This window comes from Oryctolagus cuniculus, chromosome 21 (genome assembly GCF_051225735.1).
Source record: "Oryctolagus cuniculus isolate XC-2025 breed Fujian yellow rabbit chromosome 21, ASM5122573v1, whole genome shotgun sequence".
NCBI lineage: Eukaryota > Metazoa > Chordata > Mammalia > Lagomorpha > Leporidae > Oryctolagus > Oryctolagus cuniculus.
Genome location: NC_142887.1, coordinates 47316415 through 47337272, shown reverse-complemented (window position 1 = coordinate 47337272; position 20858 = coordinate 47316415). Strand labels below are relative to the sequence as shown.

The 20858-nt window shown below is 39.6% G+C and overlaps 1 long non-coding RNA gene and 1 pseudogene across 2 annotated transcripts in view; one reads left to right on the top strand and one right to left on the bottom strand.

The window, feature by feature from the left end:
• Nucleotides 1-279: 279 nt before the first annotated feature.
• Nucleotides 280-20858, bottom strand: part of LOC149119978 (uncharacterized) — a 71448-nt gene continuing 50869 nt past the window's right edge. For both annotated transcript variants that reach the window (XR_016227024.1, XR_016227025.1), the window contains exons 2-3: nucleotides 3769-3904; nucleotides 280-710 (exon numbers count right to left, since the gene is read on the bottom strand). This is a non-coding gene — a long non-coding RNA (uncharacterized LOC149119978). The remainder of the gene's footprint in view (nucleotides 711-3768; nucleotides 3905-20858) is intronic.
• On the top strand, nucleotides 955-1022 carry LOC149119979 (U6 spliceosomal RNA; annotated as a pseudogene).

Sequence of the window (20858 nt, the reverse complement as noted above, 5' to 3'; positions counted from 1 at the left end):
ATCTTGCCTTTAACATACTACTTGGAATTTAGTAGCTCATGAAATCTGCAGACTGCATAAATGAATGAATATTTTGAGGGCTGTGCTTTTGTGGAGGAACTTCATAGGAGACCGAAGGAATAAAATAAATCAAAAGTATCCACAGTATATAGAATGTATACTATTTTACAAGTCACAGAGAAGAAGAAGAAGAAGGAAAGTAGTAAGACTAGAAAGTTTGTGGCAAGACTAACAGGCGCTGGTCAAGAACTTAATAAGCACATTAGGAAAGCAGTAAGGTTTCTTTTTTTTTTTTTTTGAGGAAAAGTTTTTATTTCTAGTGATGAAATTGGCTACAGAACATTATGAAAGTTTAAAAATACAAAGAGAAATTGTCTATAATTAATAGATTCAAAATTTGACAATCAGTGAATATCATTATTAGTCATTACCAACAACAGTTATTGATTTGAAAGGCAGAGTGACAGGAAGAGGGAACCACTGCTTCACTCCCCAGACACTTGCAATAGCCAAAGCTTGACCAAGCCAAAACCAGGAACTGGGAATTCATTCTGGATGTCCCATTTGGGTGCAGGGACCCAAGCACTTCTGCCATCCTCCGTCTCCTCCCAGGGTGCACACTAGCAGAAACTTGCCTCAAAGCAGAGAAGCTACCACTCAAGCCAGGCATTTGTATATGGGATGTGGGTGTGTGGTGGTGATAGCAAGCCCTCATGGATAAAAAAAAAAAAAAAAAAAAAAAAAAAAAAGACAAAGTTATTTCTATGCCAAGGAAATTACTCTGTAGTCTTTCTCTTATAAACTACGTATTGCTGAACCTAGATAATTTTTCCTTTATTTAACAATGACATGAAAATGTCAGTTGAGTTGGCTTTCCTGAAGACCTTGTTTCTTGAATATTAGTGGCTAGCTGAGATAAATTCTTTTCATCTCTTTCTCGCTTCGGCAGCACATGTGCTCGCTTCGGCAGCACATATACTAAAATTGGAACGATACAGAGAAGATTAGCATGCCCCTGCGCAGTAAGGTTTCTTTACCTCCCTGTAGGCTCTGCTCTCCAGAGGTGAACAGGGTCCTCTAAACCCACTTGCTGCACACACAAACACCTGAGTGTTGTATTCTCCCACAGGTGTTGGAGACTGATATGGTGTTCTGATTTATATTTACATAATGGCTAGTGACATCGGGCATATTCACATGTTTTGACCATGTACATTTCTTCTGAGAAATGTCTATTCAGATCCTTGCCTGTTTCTTCACTGTATTTTTTGGAGTTTTTCCAATTCATGTAAATGTTCTGGAAATCTGTAAACATTCAGAGTTTTAATTTTTCCTGCCATCTGTTCATTGTATCTACACTCTGATGTTTACTTTGTTGTGAAGAAGTATCTTAGTTGGATATACTCAAATGTCTCTGTTTTTATTTTTGTGACTATTGCTATTGGAATCTTACCCAAAAGCTATTGTGTGTTGACAATATTTAGAGTTTCCCTATGTTTACTTGGGTTTGGGTCTTATGATTACATTTTAATTCACTGTGAGTTCACTTTCACATAGTGTAAGAGATGTTGGAGTCTCTTTTCAGGCTTCTACATATGGATAATCAAGTTCCTCTGCACCACTTGTGAAAGAGATTCTTCTTTCTCCAGTTCATTTTAGTTCCTTTGTTAAATATGAGTTGCTGGTAGAAATTTGGGTTTATTTCTATGCTACCAAGTCTTTTCCATTGAACTATGTGTCTGTTATTATATCAGTGCTAACACTTCTTCTTTTTTTTTTGCAGTATATTTATTTGAAAGGCAGAGTTACAGAGAGGTAGAGGCAGAGAGAGAGAGAGGTCTTCCATCCACTGGTTTACTCCCCAAATGGTCACAATGGCCGGAGCTCTGTTGATCTGAATCCAAGTGTCAGGAGCTTCTTCCAGGTCTCTATGCAGGTGCAGGGGCCCAAAGACTTTGGCCATTTTCTACTTTTTTCTCAGGCTATACCAGAGAGGGGTATAAGAAGTGGAGCAGCTGGGAAACATACTGGCACCCATATGAGATGCCGGCACTGCAGACGGTGACTTTACCTGCTTTGTCATAGTGCTGACCCCTGTAATATGTCTTAAAATATGGTGTGATGTCTCCAGCTTTTTTTTGCTTTATAATATTGCTTTAGATGTTAAGCATCTCTCATGTTTCTATGTGAATTTTAGCATCATTTTTTCTAGCTCTGAGAACATCGTTGGTATGTTGATTGGGATTGCATTGAATTTGCAAATTGCTTTTGGTAGTATGGATATTTTGGTATTATTCTTCCCATTCACAAACATAAGTTTTCTGTGAGACTGTCAAAAAGCCTTGACAAAAATTGGACTTTATTACACAAAAATTCATCACTTTTTGGGATCATTTAAATCCATAATTTTGCACTAATATTTGATAAATAATTAAAGACTTTGAGCATTTTAGTAGGAGAAATTAAAATATTTATCAATTTATTCAAATATTGTTTAGATGTGATATTCAAATATTGTTTAGAGCCATTGTCTATATTCCCTCTAAATTACGATCTTTTTGCTTTTTGCCTGTTAAACTTGTCCCTTGATTCAAGAACCCTTTTTAATGTAATGTAAACTGAAAATGTCATTTCATAAGCTAAAAAAAATGACAAAGAAGGAAAAAGAAGGGAGGGAGGTTGAGTATATAATTATGTTCTCCGAATATTTTCTATAAAACATATTGAATCATTTAAAAGCTAATTAAAATTAAACTCAAAATTGGACCATTATGACCAATACTTAAAACAAGTGATTAAAAACTGTAGATGTCTTCAATTTTGATTATCATTCTTCTTTAGAATATCTGAAAGAAATCCGGCTTCTCACTTTAAAATATACCAGTGTGTTAGAATTCAGTATTAAATGACTTTGTTTAAAAGTGTTATTTAATCTATTGCTTTAAGTAGTAATACTATGGCCATTGTAAAACAAAATCCTTATCATTTTTCATAAAACAGGAAGGGCCTTTAAAACATCATCACTAAAAATATTAAGAGACCTAAAATATAACATTCTTAAAACCCAAGTGATACCATTCAAAATTTTCAAATATGCAGGGATAGTTCATGTCAAGTAACTAAATAATTGTTAAGTGTATATATGGAATAGCTTCTATAAATTCTTTTGGCAAGGGCTGGCACTGTGGCATAGTGGGTGAGGCTGCCACCTGCAGTGCTGGTATTCCATAGGGGCATCAGTTCAAGACCTGGCTGCTCCACTTCCTATCCAGCTCTCTGCTATGGCCTGGGAAACACTATAAAATGGTGCAAGTCCTTGGGCCCCTGCACCTGCATAGGAGACCAGGAAGAGGCTCCTGGCTCCTGCCTTCCAGTCAGCACAGCTCCAGCCATGGAGGCCAACTGTGGAGTGAACCAGTGAATGGAAGACCACTCTCTCTGCCTGTCCTTCTCTCTCTGTGTAATTCTGACTTTCAAATAATATAAATAAATCTTTAAAAATTCTTTTGGCAAATAGATGAAGCTACTTGTTATACATTTCAAATAAATAGCAAACATACTAGAAAAATATATTGAATAAAATTTAAGCAACTCATAGCTATACACAGAAATTTCTCACCATAACAACATAGCAACCACTAAATTTCCAAATTCAATTTTCCACAACTTAGAATCTTTAACTCCAGAAGGAGTACAAAATTGACAGAACAGTGGCCTATGTATCAGGATACCTAATGCTAATACAGAATTATCCCTGCCACAACTTACCTATGTGACCTTGAACAATTCACTTTACTTCTCTGGGCTTGGCATTTAGCATCCTCATGTGATAAAGGAGGCTTGGATAAGATCAGTTGTACTCTATCTTGAGACTTCAATGATCTCTCAGTTTCCAAACAGGCACCTTAAGGGAAAGTAAACCTTTAGATCAAAGCTTACATTTTTAAATCTAAATATATTTTAAACTCTTTCTACAACTAGTACAAAACAACACATTCAAATGTGTACCATGCCACTTTTTAATATTTGGGAATAATTAATGCATCATTTTAGAGCATTGTCTTGAGGCCAGTGCTGTGGTGTAGCTAGTAAAGCCACTGCATGCAGTGGGGGCATCCCATATGGAGGCCGGTTCAAGTCCAGGCTGCTCCACTTTCCATTCAGCTGTCTGCTATAGCCTGGGAGAGCAGTAGGAAGTTGGCCCAAGTCCTTGGGCCCCTGAATCTGCATGGGAGACCCTGAAGAGGTCCTGGCTCCTGGTTTCAGATTGGCATATCTCTGACCTTTTAGGCCATCTGGGGAGTGAACCAGCAGATGGAGGACCTCTCTCTCTTCCTCTTGTTCACTATCTGTGTAACTCTGACTTCCAAATAAATAAATAAATAAATCTTTTAAAAAATCAAAAGAATATTGTCTGGCACACAGTGAACCACTAAGTACAAGATATTATTAGGAATATTAGATTGAAATATTGAAATAAACTAGGCAATAAGCCTTAAGATGCAAATTAATACCAAGAAATATAATCTCAAATTTCTGTGTTCAACAAGGTAGTCTCTTTTCACTACTAACTTTATACTAAATAAGATATTTTGATATTTTGTTAAGAGTAAATTTATCGGGGGCCAGCGCCGTGGCTCACTTGGTTAATTCTCCACCTGTGGTGCTGGTATCCCTTATGGGCAAAGTGTTCTAGTCCTGGTTGCTCCTCTTTCAGTCCAGCTTTCTGCTATGGCCCGGGAAGGCAGTAGAGGATGGCCCAAGTGCTTGGGCCCTGCACCCGGATGGGAGACCAGGAGAAAGCACCTGACTCCTGGCTTTGGATGGGCACAGCTCCAACTGTGGCAGCCATCTGGGGACTGAACCAATGGAAGGAAGACCTTTCTGATTTCTCACTGTATATAACTCTACCTGTCAAATAAAAAAAAATATTAGTTTTTCATAAAAACTGCAGTATTGAAAAAGTTCTAAAATCCCTCTAATTCTAAATGTCTGTGACTGCTAACTCATTAGCACATATTGCATTCTTTACATCTGGGTAATCATGACAATTCACTTTTAAATGATTAACAGATCTGCTGTTATATATAAATACATGCTTTTCCGAAAATCATACAATAAGCAGGCTACATACTTTACTTCAAGTAGAACTGCCATATCCAGTCCTACAATTGTAAATAAGACAGTTTCAATTGTTCAGCATTATCAATTATAAATTCCAATCGTGTAGCAATACTCATAAGAATTTAGGGGGCCGATGCTGTGGAGTAGCAAGTAGAGCTGTGGCTTGCAGTGCTGACATTCCAATTGGGTGCCAGTTCAAGTCCTGGCTACTCAAATTACTATCCATCTTTTTAGGCAAGTAAGACTTACTATCCAGCAGTAGAGGATGGCCCAGGCCCTTGGGCTCCTGCACCTGCATAGGAGACCCAAAAGAAGCTGCTGGCTCCTGGCTTTGGATTGGCAGAGCTCCAGCCATTGTGGCCAAATGGGGAGTGAACCAGCGGTTGGAAGACTGCTCTCTCTCTCTCTCTCTCCTTCTCTGTGTAACTCTGATTTTCAAGTAAAATAAATGAATCTTTTTTTAAAAAGGATGAAATAAAAAGGAAGATGAAGATTACAAAATTGTTTAATTTTTTTAATAAATATAAATTTCCAAAGTACAGCTTTTGGATTACAGTGGCTTCCCCTCCCCCAAAACATCCCTCCCACCCATAATCCTCCTATTTCCTGCTTCCTCTCCCATCCCAGAAGATTACAAAATTGTATGAAGGACATTTGTACAGTAAACAAATATACTGATTTCCAATGCAATATTTGAATACTTGAAGCAGGAAGGCTAAGTACTTCTTTGCCAAAATAACATGTTTTCTCCAGTGTAAAACCCATTTGCCATCCCAATACACAAAGGGATTTGGGGCAAGAAGGAAAAAAGAAGTCCACACATGCAGAAATTTTAAGCAAAACAAAATAGAGAATGTATTTAGTTTCATGTAAATCACATGAGAATTAATAGTATTCTACCAATTTGCAACAAATATTTTTAACTTTAATGAATGAATGAACTTTCAGTTACATAGCAGGAAACTTCTACCCTCTCCCATAAAACTGAAAGAGAAACTTTTTAAAAGTAAAAACTGATGAAAGAATTCTGCAATACATGTTAATGTTAAGTAGCCCAGCAGAGTTTATTTAGAAATACAAACACACACACAGAAAATAAATACATTAAAATCTTACTGAATAGTCCAGTAATAGTTCAGGATCCAATATGTGTGCAAAAGATTCTGGATTTCCCAGTCACTTTGTATAGGAAATGATGTGCTTTGCTATGTAGCATGTAACTTTAGATTCCTGAACACCTCCACTTTGCTTCTTACCCTGAGTCCCAGCAAATACAGGAACACAGCTGTTGAGTCATTCATTTTCTGGATTTGGGAATATCAAAGAATTAATGAGTATAGAAAGTTGTACAGCAAAGACCAAGAATATCCAAGGGAGGTCAGGAAAATCAATTGAACAAGTCAAAATACTATGAATGTATACTGAATGCTCTGTTTTTAATATGTCTTACTTACCTAAAAAGACATGAGGGCTATTGCTCTCTCTCTTAATACAACTAAGGAGAAGATATCACCAATGCTCAAGAAAAATGAATACACAGCAGAGCTAATACAAAATCCCAAAATTCCAAAATAGAAAAACTGGATATGCACTCCTTACACACACCCTGAAGTGGCAATGAAGTAGAACAAATCTAAAATTAGAAAGAAATCTTTTTTTAAAGATTTATTTATTTATTTTAAAGTCAGAGTTGCACAGAGAGAGGCAGAGAAGAGAGAGGGGTCTTCCATCCACTGGTTCTCTCCCCAGTTGGCTGCAATGGCCAGAGTTGTGCCAATCCAAAGCCAGGAGCAAGGAGCTTCTTCCAGGTCTCCCACATGGGTGCAGGGGCCCAGGACTTGGGCCATCTTCTACTGCTTTCCCAGGCTATAGCAGAGATCTGGATCCATATGAGCTGCCAGCACTGCAAGTGGTGGCTCTACCCACTATGCCACACCACTGGCCCCGAAAATTCTTGTCAAATTAAGAACATTTAACCTTTGTTTTAGAGTGCATTATTAAAATATCTAAACTGGGGGAATACATAATTTCTTTCTTTAGAAATCAGAAGAGAAAAAGAACACTTCAAGCCTACTGTGACACCACACAGAAGGAATGGAGAATCATGATCTCAATTAGCCTAGGGACAGAATAAAAGGGAGGGAAATAGGAACAACAGAATTAAGATGGATAAGCTTTGACAGCTGAGGGAATCTGAATGTAAAGAAAAGGCATGCAGTTAACTGAAACAATAGAGATAATTCTGAGAGGAAAAAACATTGTTAAGTCATATTAATGGGGCCAGAGCTGTGACTTAGTAAAGTAAAAAAAAAAATCTAAAATTTGTTTTTAAATTATATAATTAAAAAAGATTAAAAAAAGATGTTCAATCTTAAGTCTCTACAGCATAAGATATACATCAATTTTCCCAGGTTCTATTTGCATTTATTAACAAAGTTTCATGGGTATAATCACTAAAGTGGCTCCAATAAGTCTTTTTATAAAAATTATTTTTTATTTTGACAGGCAGAGTGGACAGTGAGAGAGACAGAGAGAAAGGTCTTCCTTTTTCTGTTGGTTTACCCCCTAGTGACCGCTGCCGCCAGTGTGCTGCGGCTGGCACATGGCGCTGATCCAAAGCCAGGAGCCAAGTGCTTCCTCCTGGTCTCCCATGCAGGTACGGGGCCCAAGCACTTTGGCCATCCTCCATTGCACTCCTGGGCCATAGCAGAGAGCTGGACTGGAAGTGGAGCAACTGGGACAGAATCTGGCTCTCCCAGCAGGACTAGAACTTGGTGTGCCTGCACCGCAGGTGGAGGATTAGCTTATTGAGCCATGGAGCCTGCCTCCAATAAGTCTTAACCTGGGATGCAACTAAATTTAACAAGGATACTCAATAGGAATTTTAGAAGAATTCCAAAATATGTATCAGAATAAAAATAAATACTTTACTTGGTACATCTCATTTTAACTATACTATTGTCTAAATTTCCAAATGTCAGATGTACTAAAAAAATCCCCAAAGCAGCAGAGTTGGTCCGACATGATGAGGAATAAAATAAAGAAAATGAGAATTCGCAGATCCCAGATTAAAATAACCAAGAAGGCCCAATAAAAGAAAACTCAATGTCTTCATACACTAACATTTATTACCTCAGATTTATTTAACAAAAAGGTGATTATTCCAGCTACATCCCATTAGGTAGCCCAATTTTACCTGCTAAATCCATTTAAAAAAAGCACCTCATGATATATTACTAAAATCATATTGCTATATGCCATCCACCATGTCCACTGTACCTTATACCTAATGTTAACAGATCTGATGAAAATCAGTAGATAAATGATGTGTCTTAACCACGTGTGGGAAATGTCTTTTGTTCAACGTTTTTCCAAAAACCCCTCAGTCTCAGTTTGCCTTCACCTTGAAAAGACACTTCTGAGGTTTACTAATCAGTCCAGCTTCTTCGGGCCTCCCTCCAATGAAAGGGGCTAAAATCCATCAAAATAAACTCTAGGCACTGTCCTTGTGCTCCCAGTGACTTTTTCACTCTAGGTGCTCACAAACCTTCTAAATTCTTTAGATCACCTGTGATGTCCATTAGTTCTCAAAGACTATGATGCAAGTAATTTCCCCTCTTGGAACCTTGTTATTAACTGTGCTGTATGAGAAATGAAGTCTCCTACACACCTTGTGCTTATGATTCTCCAAACCATGTTGCCTGCTAGGACTTTGGCCATGAATATAGGACAGCAATACCTGAACATGATTACTGAGATCTCCTTAATAAAGGATAGACTGGGGCCAGCACTGTGGTGCAGTGGTGTAATCCTTTACCTGCAATGCTGGCACCCCATATGAGCACCAGTTCTAGTCCCCATTTCTCCTTTTCCCATCCAGCTCTCTGCAATAGCCTGGGAAAGCAGTAGAAGCTGTTCCAAGTGCTTTGGTCCCTGCCAAAATATGGGAGACCTGGAAGCTCCTAGCTCAGATTGGCCCAGCTGCAGACATTGCAGTCATTAGGGGAGTAAATGAGCATATGGAAGACCTTTCTGTGTCTCTTCTTCTCACTCTCTGTAAGTAAACCTGTCAACTACATAAATAAATTCCTTATATATATATTTACATTTATTTATATATTTATGTATATAAATATATTCATATATAAAATATATTATAATTTATCATACAATATATTATATAATATATAATTATAAACAGATAATATTATATAATTTACTATATGTATTTTATATATATATATATATTATTGAGATGACTTCAATAGCCAGAGTGTGGCCAGGTTGAAACCAGGAGCTTTTCCTCTGATGTGTGTCCCAGGAACCCAGGTACTTGGAGCATCTTTCACTGCTTTTTCAATCCATTGGTAAGGAGCTGGATCAGAAATAATTATTTATATATAAATAACAAATTCATATATAATAATTATATACAATTATATATTTATAATAATTATATGCAATTCTATATTATGTATAGAAATATATAGTATAATATATAATATATTATAATATATAAATATATATATGATGGACCAAAATATGGTATTCTCCATTTGGCAGAAGGGACAGGCTCCAATATCTACTGTCTATGTCAGTATGTCAGCATAATGTAGGAGGTAACCCCTCTACCAAATAAGAAAAGCTATTTCAGTTCAGCTGGACATCATTCTGCTGACTGTTGACCTTATTACTGTTAGTCTGGATGCTTTCATTGGTTGCAATCCAGAGACCCAATTTTCCCATAGATATAAACATCAGCAAACATGAAAATTTGGTAAGAAAAGCTTAAACTGAGAGTTATGATTAATAACTATTTTTTTAATTTTTATTTAATGCATATAAATTTCCAAAGTACGACTTATGGATTACAATGGCTTCCCCCCCATACCGTCCCTCCCACCCACAACCCTCCCCTTTCCCACTCCCTCTCCCCTTCCATTCACATCAAGATTCATTTTTGATTATCTTAATATACAGAAGATCAGCTTAGTATACATCAAGTATGGATTTCAACAGTTTGCTCCCACACAGAAACATAAAGTGAAAAATAATAGATGATTTTTTTTAAATGATGATGAAATCAGAGCAGACCTATTGTCATGTTTAATCCCAGTGAGAGTCAAGTTGGGAATTGATAATTTCTTTTTTTTTTTTTTTTTTTAACAGAGGATCAGTTTAGTATGCATTCAGTAAGGATTTCAACAGTTTGCACCCCCATAGAAACACAAAGTGAAATATATTGTTTGAGTACTCGTTATAGCATTAAATCTCAATGTACAGCACATTAAGGATAGAGATCCTACATGAGGAGTAAGTGCACAGTGACTCCTGTTGTTGACTTTACAAATTGACACTCCTGTCTATGGCATCAGTAATCTCCCTATGCTCCAGTCATGAGTTTCCAAGGCTATGGAAGCCCTCTGAGTTCTCCGACTCTTATCTTGTTTAGACAAGGTCATAGTCAAAGTGGAGGTTCTCTCCTCCCTTCAGAGAAAGGTACCTCCTTCTTTGATGACCTGTTCTTTCCACTGGCATCTCACTCGCAGAGATCTTTTGCCAGAGTGTCTTGGCTTTCCATGCCTGAAATACTCTCATGAGCTTTTCAGCCAGCTCCGAATGCCTTTAGGGTTGATTCTGAGGCCAGAGTGCTATTTAGGACATCTGCCATTCTATGAGTCTGCTGAGTATCTCACTTCCCATGTTGGATCACTCTCCCCTTTATTTACTCCATCAGTTAGCGTTAGCAGGTACTAGACTTGTCTATGTGCTCCCTTTGACTCCCAGTCCCTTCACCATGACCAACTGTGAACTGAAACTGATCACCTGGAACAGTGAGATGGCATTGATACATGCCACCTCGATGGGATTGAATTGGAATCCCCTGGTATGCTTCCAACTCCACCACTTGGGGCAAGTCAGCCTGAGCATGTCCCAAATTATACATCTCTTCCCTCTCCCATTCCCACCACCATGTTCAACAGGGATCACATTTCAGTTAATTTTCAACACTTAAGAATAACTGTGCATCAATTACAGATCTAAACCAGTCATATTAAGTAGATCAGATAAAAAAACTACTAAGAGGGATAATGTATTTAGTTGTTCATTAACAGTCAGGGCTATGCTGATCAAGCCACCATTTCCCAAAGTGTCCACCTCACTCCAACAGGTTTTCCTCTCGGTGTTCAGTCAGTCGTCACCGATCAGGGAGAACATATGGTATTTGTCCCTTTGGGACTGGCTTATTTCACTCAGCATGATGTGTTCCAGATTCCTCCATTTTGTTGCAAATGACTGGATTTCGTTGTTTCTTACTGCGGTATAGTATTCTAAAGAGTACATATCCCATAATTTCTTTATCCAGTCTATCGTTGATGGGCATTTAGGTTGGTTCCAGGTCTTAGCTATTGTGAATTGAGCTGCAATAAACATTAGGGTGCAGACCTCTTTTTTGTTTGCCAATTTAAATTCCTTTGGGTAAATTCCAAGGAGTGGGATGGCTGGGTCGAACGGTAGGGTTATCTTCAGGTTTCTGAGGAATCTCCAGACTGACTTCCATAGTGGCTTGACCAGTTTGCATTCCCACCAACAGTGGGTTAGTGTCCCTTTTTCCCCACATCCTCGCCAGCATCTGTTGTTGGTAGATTTCTGCATGTGAGCCATTCTAACTGGGGTGAGGTGAAACCTCATCTCTCCCATTCTCTCCATCTAGTGCTGCCTTTCAAATTCATAAAAGGATCTTTAAGAAAATAGATCACTTCAATAAATTTGCCATTGCTCAGTCATGATGACTTTTACTACCTTCAGTTCTTTTTCAAAAGATTTATTTATTGGAAAGGCAGATAGAGGAGCTGGTGGTTGTGGTGCAGTGGACAAAGCTGCTATCTGTTACATTGGCATCCTGTATGTGCACCAGTTTAAGTACCAGCTATTCCATTTCTGATCCAGCTCCTTACCAATGGACTGAAAAAGCAGGGAAAGATGGCCCAAGTGCCTGGGATGCTGCCACGCACATTGCAGGAAAAGCTCCTTGCTGCCATGCACATCGGAGGGAAAGCTCCTGGCTTCAACCTGGCCACACTCTGGCTATTAAAGTCATCTCAAAAATGAATTAGGTGGTGGAAGATTTCTGTCTCTCCCTCTCTCTGTAACTCTTTCAAGTAAGTAATAAAATATTTTAACATGATAAAAAAGGCAGAGACACACAGAGACAAAGAGAGAAGGAAAGAGAAGCAGAGAGATCTCCCATCTGCTGGTTCACTTTCTATATGGCTACCACTGTGCAAGACCAGGTTCTCAAGTCCCCATTGAGGTTACAGTTCTCCAATTTGACGACAGGAATGAAAGAATTTGAGCTATTATACATTGCTTCCCAGGGATATTAACATGAAGCTGATTAGGAAGTGTAGTACCCAAAACTCAGATTAGCACTGCAATATAGGCTGTGGGCATCTGTTGTGACTGCTAACAAATTGGAAATCCTAGAGTAAAAATCAACAGATTCCTGGACATACACAATATACCAAAATTGAGTCATGAAGACACATAGAAAAGCTAAACAAATCAAAAACCAAGACAGAGATTGGATGAGTAATAAAGACCCTCCCAACAAGCAAAAGTCCAGGATCAGACAGCCTCACTATTGAATTCTACAGGACTTTTAAAGAACTAATGCTTCTCAAACTATTCAACACAATTGAAAGAGAGACAATCCTCTCAAACTCCTTCTATTAATCCTGCATCACCTTAATTCTTCAACTAGAAAAAGATACAGTGGAGAGAGAGTACTATAGAAAAATATCCCTGATGGGGGCCAGTGCCATAGCACACTGGGTTGATCCTCCACCCGTGGAGACGGCATCCCATATGGGTGCCAGTTCTGGTCCCGGTTGCTGCTATTCCAGTCCAGCTTTCTGCACTGGACTGGGAGGGCAGTGGAGGATGGCCCAAGTGCCTGGGTCCCTGCACCCGCATGGGTGACCAGGGAGATGCTCCTGACTCTGGCTTCCGATTGGACCAGCACTACCTGTTGGGCCATATGGAGCATAAACAAGCAGATAAAATACTTCTGTCTCTCTGCCTCTGCCTCTCCATCTCTGTAACTCAATCTTTCAACTAAATAATTCTTTTGAAAAGGTCAACAAACAATAAAGGCTGGTGGAGAGGGAGAGAAAAAGGTACCCTAATCCACTGTTGGTGGGAATGAAGCTAGTGCAACCATTATGGAAGGCAGTATCAAAGTTCCTCAGAAATCTGAAAACAAACATACCATGTGATCCTGCCATCTGACTACAGGGAATTTATCCGCATGAAATGAAATAGAATATGCACAGGCATGAGTTATCTGTACCCTCATGTTTATTACAGCTCAATTCACAATAGCTAACATGGAATCAACCCAGATGTCCATCAACTGGTGACTGGAACAAAAATATGAGCTATATATACAGTGTAAAATACTATTCAACCATAATTGAGAATGAAATCCCATCTTCTGTAACTAAATGGATGAACTGGAAACAAGTATGCTTCATGAAAGAAGCCAGTCCCCAAAAGACAAATACCATATGTTTTCTCTGACTGGTGGTAATTAATATATAGACAACAAAAAGCAGCATATGAGTTAAATTGACATTTTGAGATTTGAGTATTGTTCATAGCACTTTTCTGTACTCTTTGATAGAGTACACAACATATACTCATTGATATTTCTGCTACTACTTGCTGAATTCTTTACTTTGTAGAGGGTTAAAGCTTGTGATTCTAAAATAAAATCAAAGCATGCAGCTGTCAAAATTAAAAGAAAATAAAACAAGAAGGAGGGAGTTGGAAATATGAGAACAAGGGAAGATAGGATAGGATGTTATCAGTTTGCTCTTCAATCTGTATATATAAATTACATGAAATTTGTTCACTTAATATGCATTTAAAAATATAAACTTAACACTGGAAGAAAAAGACCTGAGATCAGTGTTTTCTGGATTACCACTAATAAAATTTAGTCTTCATTTATGTCTGACCATATTTAATTTCTTATTTATTTATTTTATAAGAAAATTAACATCACCATTCCTAACAAGTCCATCCTGCTTCATGCATATCTATCAGTTCCCACTATGCTAATAATTTCTCATGAACTTAAATCCATATCATCTTAAAAAGATGCAATGTGGGGCTGGCGCTGTGGCATAGCAGATAAAGTTGTTGCCTGCAGTGTTGGCAAGCCATATGGGTGCCAGTTCAAGTTGCGGCTGCTCCACTTCTGAACCAGCTCTCTGCTATGTCCTGGGAAAGCATTAGAAGGTGGCCCAAGTCCTTGGGGCCTTGCACACATGTGAAAGACCCTGAAGAAGCTCCTGGCTTCAGATTGACACAGACCAGTCATTGCGGCCAACTGGGAGTAAACCAGCTGATGGAAGACTTCTCTGTCTCTGTCTGTCTGTCTCTCTCTCTCTACCTCTTCTCTATTTGTGCAACTCTTTCAAATAAATAAATTAATATTTAAGAAAAAAGCCTGATTCATGTTATTATTTATGTGTTTTAGAGGCTTTGCAGATGTTGATTACATGTGCCATGAAAACCCATTAAAATGCAAATCCTATAAGAGGCAACTCCATGTGCACTAAACTGGTAAAATCCAGTGCATGTGTTGAGAAAAACACACTAGCAATACATTTCAAAAAGCTGTGAAATATTATAAGTGGCTGTCAAAAGCTAAAAATCTGACAATGACTCATTATGTCATTTATTTATATATAATGCTGAGAAAATCAGAAGTATTTGTTAAAACTTCTGCTAAAATGCACTTGATTTATAATTTTTAAATGCATCTTTCCTAGACGTAATGCAGTCCTGTACTACTTTAGAGTATCAGAAATTTAAAATGTTGGACCGGTGCTGTGGTGGAGCAGGTTAACACCCTGGTCTGAAGCGCCAGCATCCCATATGGGGGCCGGTTCAATACTCAGCTGCTCCACTTCTGATCCTGCTCTCTGCTATGGCCTGGCAAAGTAGTAGAAGATGGCCCAAGTCTTTGGGCCCCTGTACCCATCTGGGAGACCGGGAACTAGCTCCTGGCTCCTGGCTTCAGATCAGCACAGCTCTGGAAGTTGCAATCAATTAGGGAGTGAACACCAGATGGAAGACCTCTCTCTTTCTCTCTGTCTCTCCTCTCTGTCTGTAACTCGACTTGTACATAAATAAATAAATCTTTAAAACAATTAAGAAATTTAACATGTGAAAGGTTTTTAAAAAATGTATTTCTTTATTGTGAGGCAGAGTTACAGATATAGAGAGGAAGAGAAAGAGAGGTCTTCTATCGACTGGTTCCCCCCTAAATGGCCAGAATGGCTGGAGCTGGGCCGATCTGAAGCCAGGTGCCAGAAGCCAGGAGTCAGCAGCTTCCTCCAGGTCTCTCACATGGGTGCAGGGGCCCAAGAACTCAGGGCATATTCCAGAGCTTTCCTAGGCCATTAGTAAAGAGCTGGATTGGAAGTGCAGGAGCAGGGACTCAAACTGGTGCCCATGTGGGATGCTGGTGCTGCAGGTGGATGCTTAATCTACTATGCCACAGAGTGGGCCCAGTGAATGGTTTTAGGAAGACATCTTTCATGTAGACTAGGCTGCAATATTGCAAGGTAAGGTTTAGCTTTTATTCCCACACATCAGTATTCATCTTTTAGCAACTATAAATACTGAATATCATACATATAGACATAAATATAGGTAACTGAAGATTTTGTTGTCATTCTTTCTAATTCTCTTTTTAATGTCTGCTAATAGGCCATCTTATGGATTATTATATTGATGTTACCCATACACAACCATCAGGCATTTCCACTGTTGAATGTGTTTATGAGTACAGGTAGATTTGTGTGTACATGAATGCACATTTGATGGAGATAGCACTGACAGTAATACTGTGAGAAATCCTAACGCTGATTCCAAACTTTCTGTCCTCCGCAGAGATGGCTGTCATTGAAGTAGACCACAGGGCCCCTTTTGCTGTTATGGACTGAAATGTGCCTCCCTAAAACTCTAACACGGAAGTGCTAACCAGCAACATGACTCTACCTGAAGAAAGTGCTTTTAAGCAGATCAAATGGTAGATGTGTCTGTCACATCGGAGAAAGGCTTCTGGAAAAATCGAGCCTATTTAAGCACCTTGATCTGATATTTTCAAGCTCTACAACTCTGAGAAGTAAAATTCCATGATTTAAATCATATTCTCTGTGGTATTTTCTTAGCAAATTAATATATCCTCATTTCTGCCAGCATTTTCTATTGTCATCCAGAAGGTCCTAGTGATTAGCAGAGAAATATAGAAACTAAAAACTGTGATTTTAGATTACCAAGTATCTACTAACACAAAAAGATCCCAGAAGCCACCTACTACCATCGTCCAGGACCCAGAAAAAAAACAGGAAGGAGTCAAGTTGCAGGGCAGTAGAAAAAAGTGAATAATGAAAGATCACAGCAGAAGTAAATAAGGAAGGGTTTGGTGCTGTGGTGTACTGGGTTAAAGCCTTGACCTGCTGTGCATGCATCCCATATGTTGCTGCTAGGAGACCAGGTGCTCCACTTCCAATCCAGCTCCCTACTAATGCACCTGGGAAATTGGTGGAAGATGGACCGTGTTCTACGGTGCTGGCACCCACATGAGAGACTTGGAAGAAGCATCTGGCCTTTCCAATAAATAAATAAATCTTAAAAATATAGAAACAGTGTTAGCACTGTTGGAAAACAGACTCATAGTTCAATGTAAAAGTATAGGCAGCTGAAATAAACCGACTTTTCTACAGGCAACTCCTATTTAACAAAGGAAAGAAAACAAACAGGAGAAAGAAGAACCCCTTTAGCATATGGTTTAAAGGAAAGTGATTATCCATATGTAGAAGCCTGAAAATATACCCAAAACCTCATACACTATGTAAAAGCAACTCAAGGTGAATTAAAAGTCTAAATATAAAACCAGAAACTAAGTAAACATATGAGAAACTATAAAACATAAGCATAGATAACAGTTTTGGGTAAGATTCCAAAAGCACAAGTAACAAAAATAAAATATAGAAATTTGAGCATATCATATTAAGATACATCTTCACAACAAAGTAATCAACAGAGTGAACATACAATGGACAGAATGGCAGGAAACATTGAAAACTCTGATTATGACAAAAGATTGATAGCCAGAACATACATATATAGAACTGGGAAAATCTCCAAATAAGAAGCAAAATGTACAGCTAAGAAATGGGCAAGGATCAAAACAGATGTTTCTCAGAAGAAGAAATCTCAATGGTCAAGACATAGATGAACATGCCCAATATCACTAGCCATTAGGGAAATGTAAATCAAAACCAATAGCAGACTCCATCTGTGGGAGAAGACAATGCTTGGGTTTTCATTTGTGCAACAAGTGGGTTTAGAGGACCCTGTTCACCATAAGAGGGCAGAGTCTACATGGAAGTAAGGAAACCTTAATGTTTTCCTAATGGGCTTGTTAAATTCTTGACCAGTGCCTATTACCTTTGCCGCAAACTTTCCAGTCTCACTACTTTCCTGCTTCTTCCTCTTCGCTGTGGCTTGCAAAAACAGTGTACCTTCTATATACGGAGGATACTTTTGTTTTGTTTTATTCCTCCTATCTCATGATGTTCCTCTAAGAAATCACAACCCTCCAAGTATTCATTAATTTATGCAGTCTGCAGTTTTCATGGGCTACTACATGGCAAAGTACTAGGTTAAAGGAAAGGTATAGGTCAGGAACTGAGCAAAGTTCACAATGATGAAGCCATTGGGGAAATGAACCTGATGGAAGACCTCTCTCTCTCTCTCTCTCTCTGCCTCTCCTTCTCTCTCTGTGTAACTCTGATTTTCAAATAAATAAATAAATCTTTAAAAACTAACAAAATATACTAAAAACCTGGTGGCAACACCTTTCTATCAGAACATGTGAAGCACTCAAACACAGTTTGTCCCAGAAAGTCAACCATAAGGGCATATCGTCTACTGCACTTGTGGACATCTCTGAGGGAGGTAAGGGGCACTTATTTCTTCCCCTCTTCTTTCTTACCACTCTCACAGTTATAACTTCTATCGATGCTTCCAAAGACCAGTCTCTATGAAATTGTAGAACTAATATCCTCCCATGTCAAAAGTGTCATGGGTTTAAACACAGAACCCAAAATAAGATAAGTAACTGGCCTTCTTAATTACACAGTGTGGAATGTAAGATTCTCAGTGGAGCACTGGGTAATATAAAGTGCTGGGCAGAGAAAAACTGTTACTTATCTGTATTTATGATGCTGTAATTCTCCTCTTTATGCAAACTCAGATTAAAAGAGCTCCCGTTAGTGGGCAGCACTGTTGCATAGTGGGTAAAGCTACTGCTGCCTTGTCAGCATCCTATATGGGTGCCGGTTGGGATCCTGGCTGCTGCACTTCCCATCCAGCTCTCTGCTGTGGACTGGGAAAACAGTAGAAGTTGGCCCAAACCCCTCATCTCCTGCACCCACCTATGAGACCTGGACAAAGTTCTGCCTTTCAAATAAATAAATAATTATTTAAAAAAACAGCTTCATCTCAGAAGGAGCTCCTGGCTACTGGCTCCAAATTGGCATACCTTCAGCTATTGCTGCCAATTGGGGAATGAACCATCGAATGGAAGACCTCTCTCTCTTTCTCTCTCTCTCTCTCTCCTCTCTGTGTAACTCTTTCAAATGAATAAATAAATCTTTAAAAAAGTAGCTCCAGTTATTGACAACACAGTAGACTTGCATTAATTTTGGTTCCCTTCTCACTTTGCAAAGGGATCAGTGGCAGGTCAAAACAGTTGACAGCCTTGCTAACAGGAGAAGAGATAGCTGAAGACAGAAAATGAAAAGCAGCCAAATACATCATCAAAGAAAGAGAAGTGGACCCCATCCAACACAAACCTTTAAAAGTGGATGCTCACAATTAATGAGTGAAACAGCTGTCCACTGAAATCTTGTCTAGGGAGGGAAGATGTCCTAAGTTCTGCTTTTGTAAACTCCAGTCATAAATCTGTCCTAATAAATCTGTCCCTGGCATCTCTTTTACAAACATACTGGACCCACTGACCATTGGAAATGTGGTTCTAATCATGTAGGCTGCCATTTAAACCCACCAATGCTGTAACAGCTAAGAAACTTGAATTTGATGCTCAATTCTCAGGAAATCATTCCAGCTGAGCCTAGGGCCATTAATAGAAACTCCTTGGATCCTCCACTGTCTCTGTGCCTGTTTGAAAGAAGGGAGATTTCCCACCCCATGTTTCTGGAACAGCTTCAAATTCCACATTGGAAAAATTTGATAATTAATACTTGAGAGGGATCAACACACAAAGCAGCTATTCACGCTTCACACTGCTCCCCACCAGGAAGATGAGGTGCAGGATGAGAGCAGTGGGGCAGATCCTAGACAGATCCTCCTGCCCACCCCTCTGCTGCCCCAGGCTCCCTCCTGAGGGCCATCCAGCCCCACCCTGCAGGAACCAGCCCAGGAAACATCAAGAGACCAGGCCAGACTGCATTCTGAGACCACCCACAGTGGGAACCCGGCTTATTTAACTGTGGAGATCAGGAGTCTTTCTGCCTTCCTTCCCTGTGAGTGCAGGTTCCCAGAACACTGCCCCCTCTCTCCTGTAACCACTAAATAAAGCACATTAGGGACAGTTTAGGTGAGGTACTGCAGGAGAGAGTCCGGGCACTTTGAGCCTGGGAAATAGAGGTGGGAGACAGAGCAGCCCGGGTCCCAGCCCTGACCTCGGGAGAAGCTGCCAGGATCGCTGGCACACTTCTCCCACATGTGTCTCCGCCCCTTCCTGCATGCCAAACCTGCAGCAGAAAGTCCCTGGAGCAGGTACCCTTTCTTCCAGATACACGGGGAGTGAAATTGGGAGTGTGGAGAAGAGAGTCCCTGGCATGTGGGACCCACAGTTGGTGGATGAAGAGGGAAGAAGCAGCAGGAGGCAGGCTCAGGGTGAGCACTCGGAAACTGCCTGGGATCGCACGTGCAGAGCAGGAGTTGCAGTAAATGCCAGAGAAGGAGCAGCATAGCCCCCAGGGTTGACACTGATCAAGGAATGAACTCCCCTGGTCCAACTCTGAGCCCCAGGGACTGGCAGTGGCAGGTGCATGCCCACAGGTATTTGGAAAGCAGAATACCTTGGAGCTACTGGGAACTCTGGGAAATGGAGTCCAGGCTGCAGCATCCCTAGAGACACCAGCTGTTCCTCCGAAAAGCTGCAGTCAGGGGTGGGTGCCCACAACCAGAGGGCATTTGCTTTTGTTAAGTCCCTCCTTCCTTTCCTTCCCACACCAAAATCTCAGGGATCAGTTGCTGTTCCTTTCCTGCATCAAATCTGAAAGAGTGACACTCACTTCTGCTAACTGACCCCAAATCCTGGCTCCCTCATAACCTCTGTCTCTTCCAGAAAAATCTTATTTACTACTTTGGCCCTAGAAATCATAAATGACTATGATAGAATGTAACTTTTAACAGAGGTGTAGAAGGCATGGTTTAATATCCAGTTTTGAGAATACAATTTTCATTTGTGTTTTATTGATGTTTATACTTCTTTTAAGATTCATTTTTTTATTTAGAAGTCAGAGTAACAGAGAAGGAGAGGCACAGAGAGAGAGAGAGAGAGAGAGGTGTTTTCCATCTCCTGCTTCACTCCTCAATTGGCAGCAGCAGCACAGCGCTGA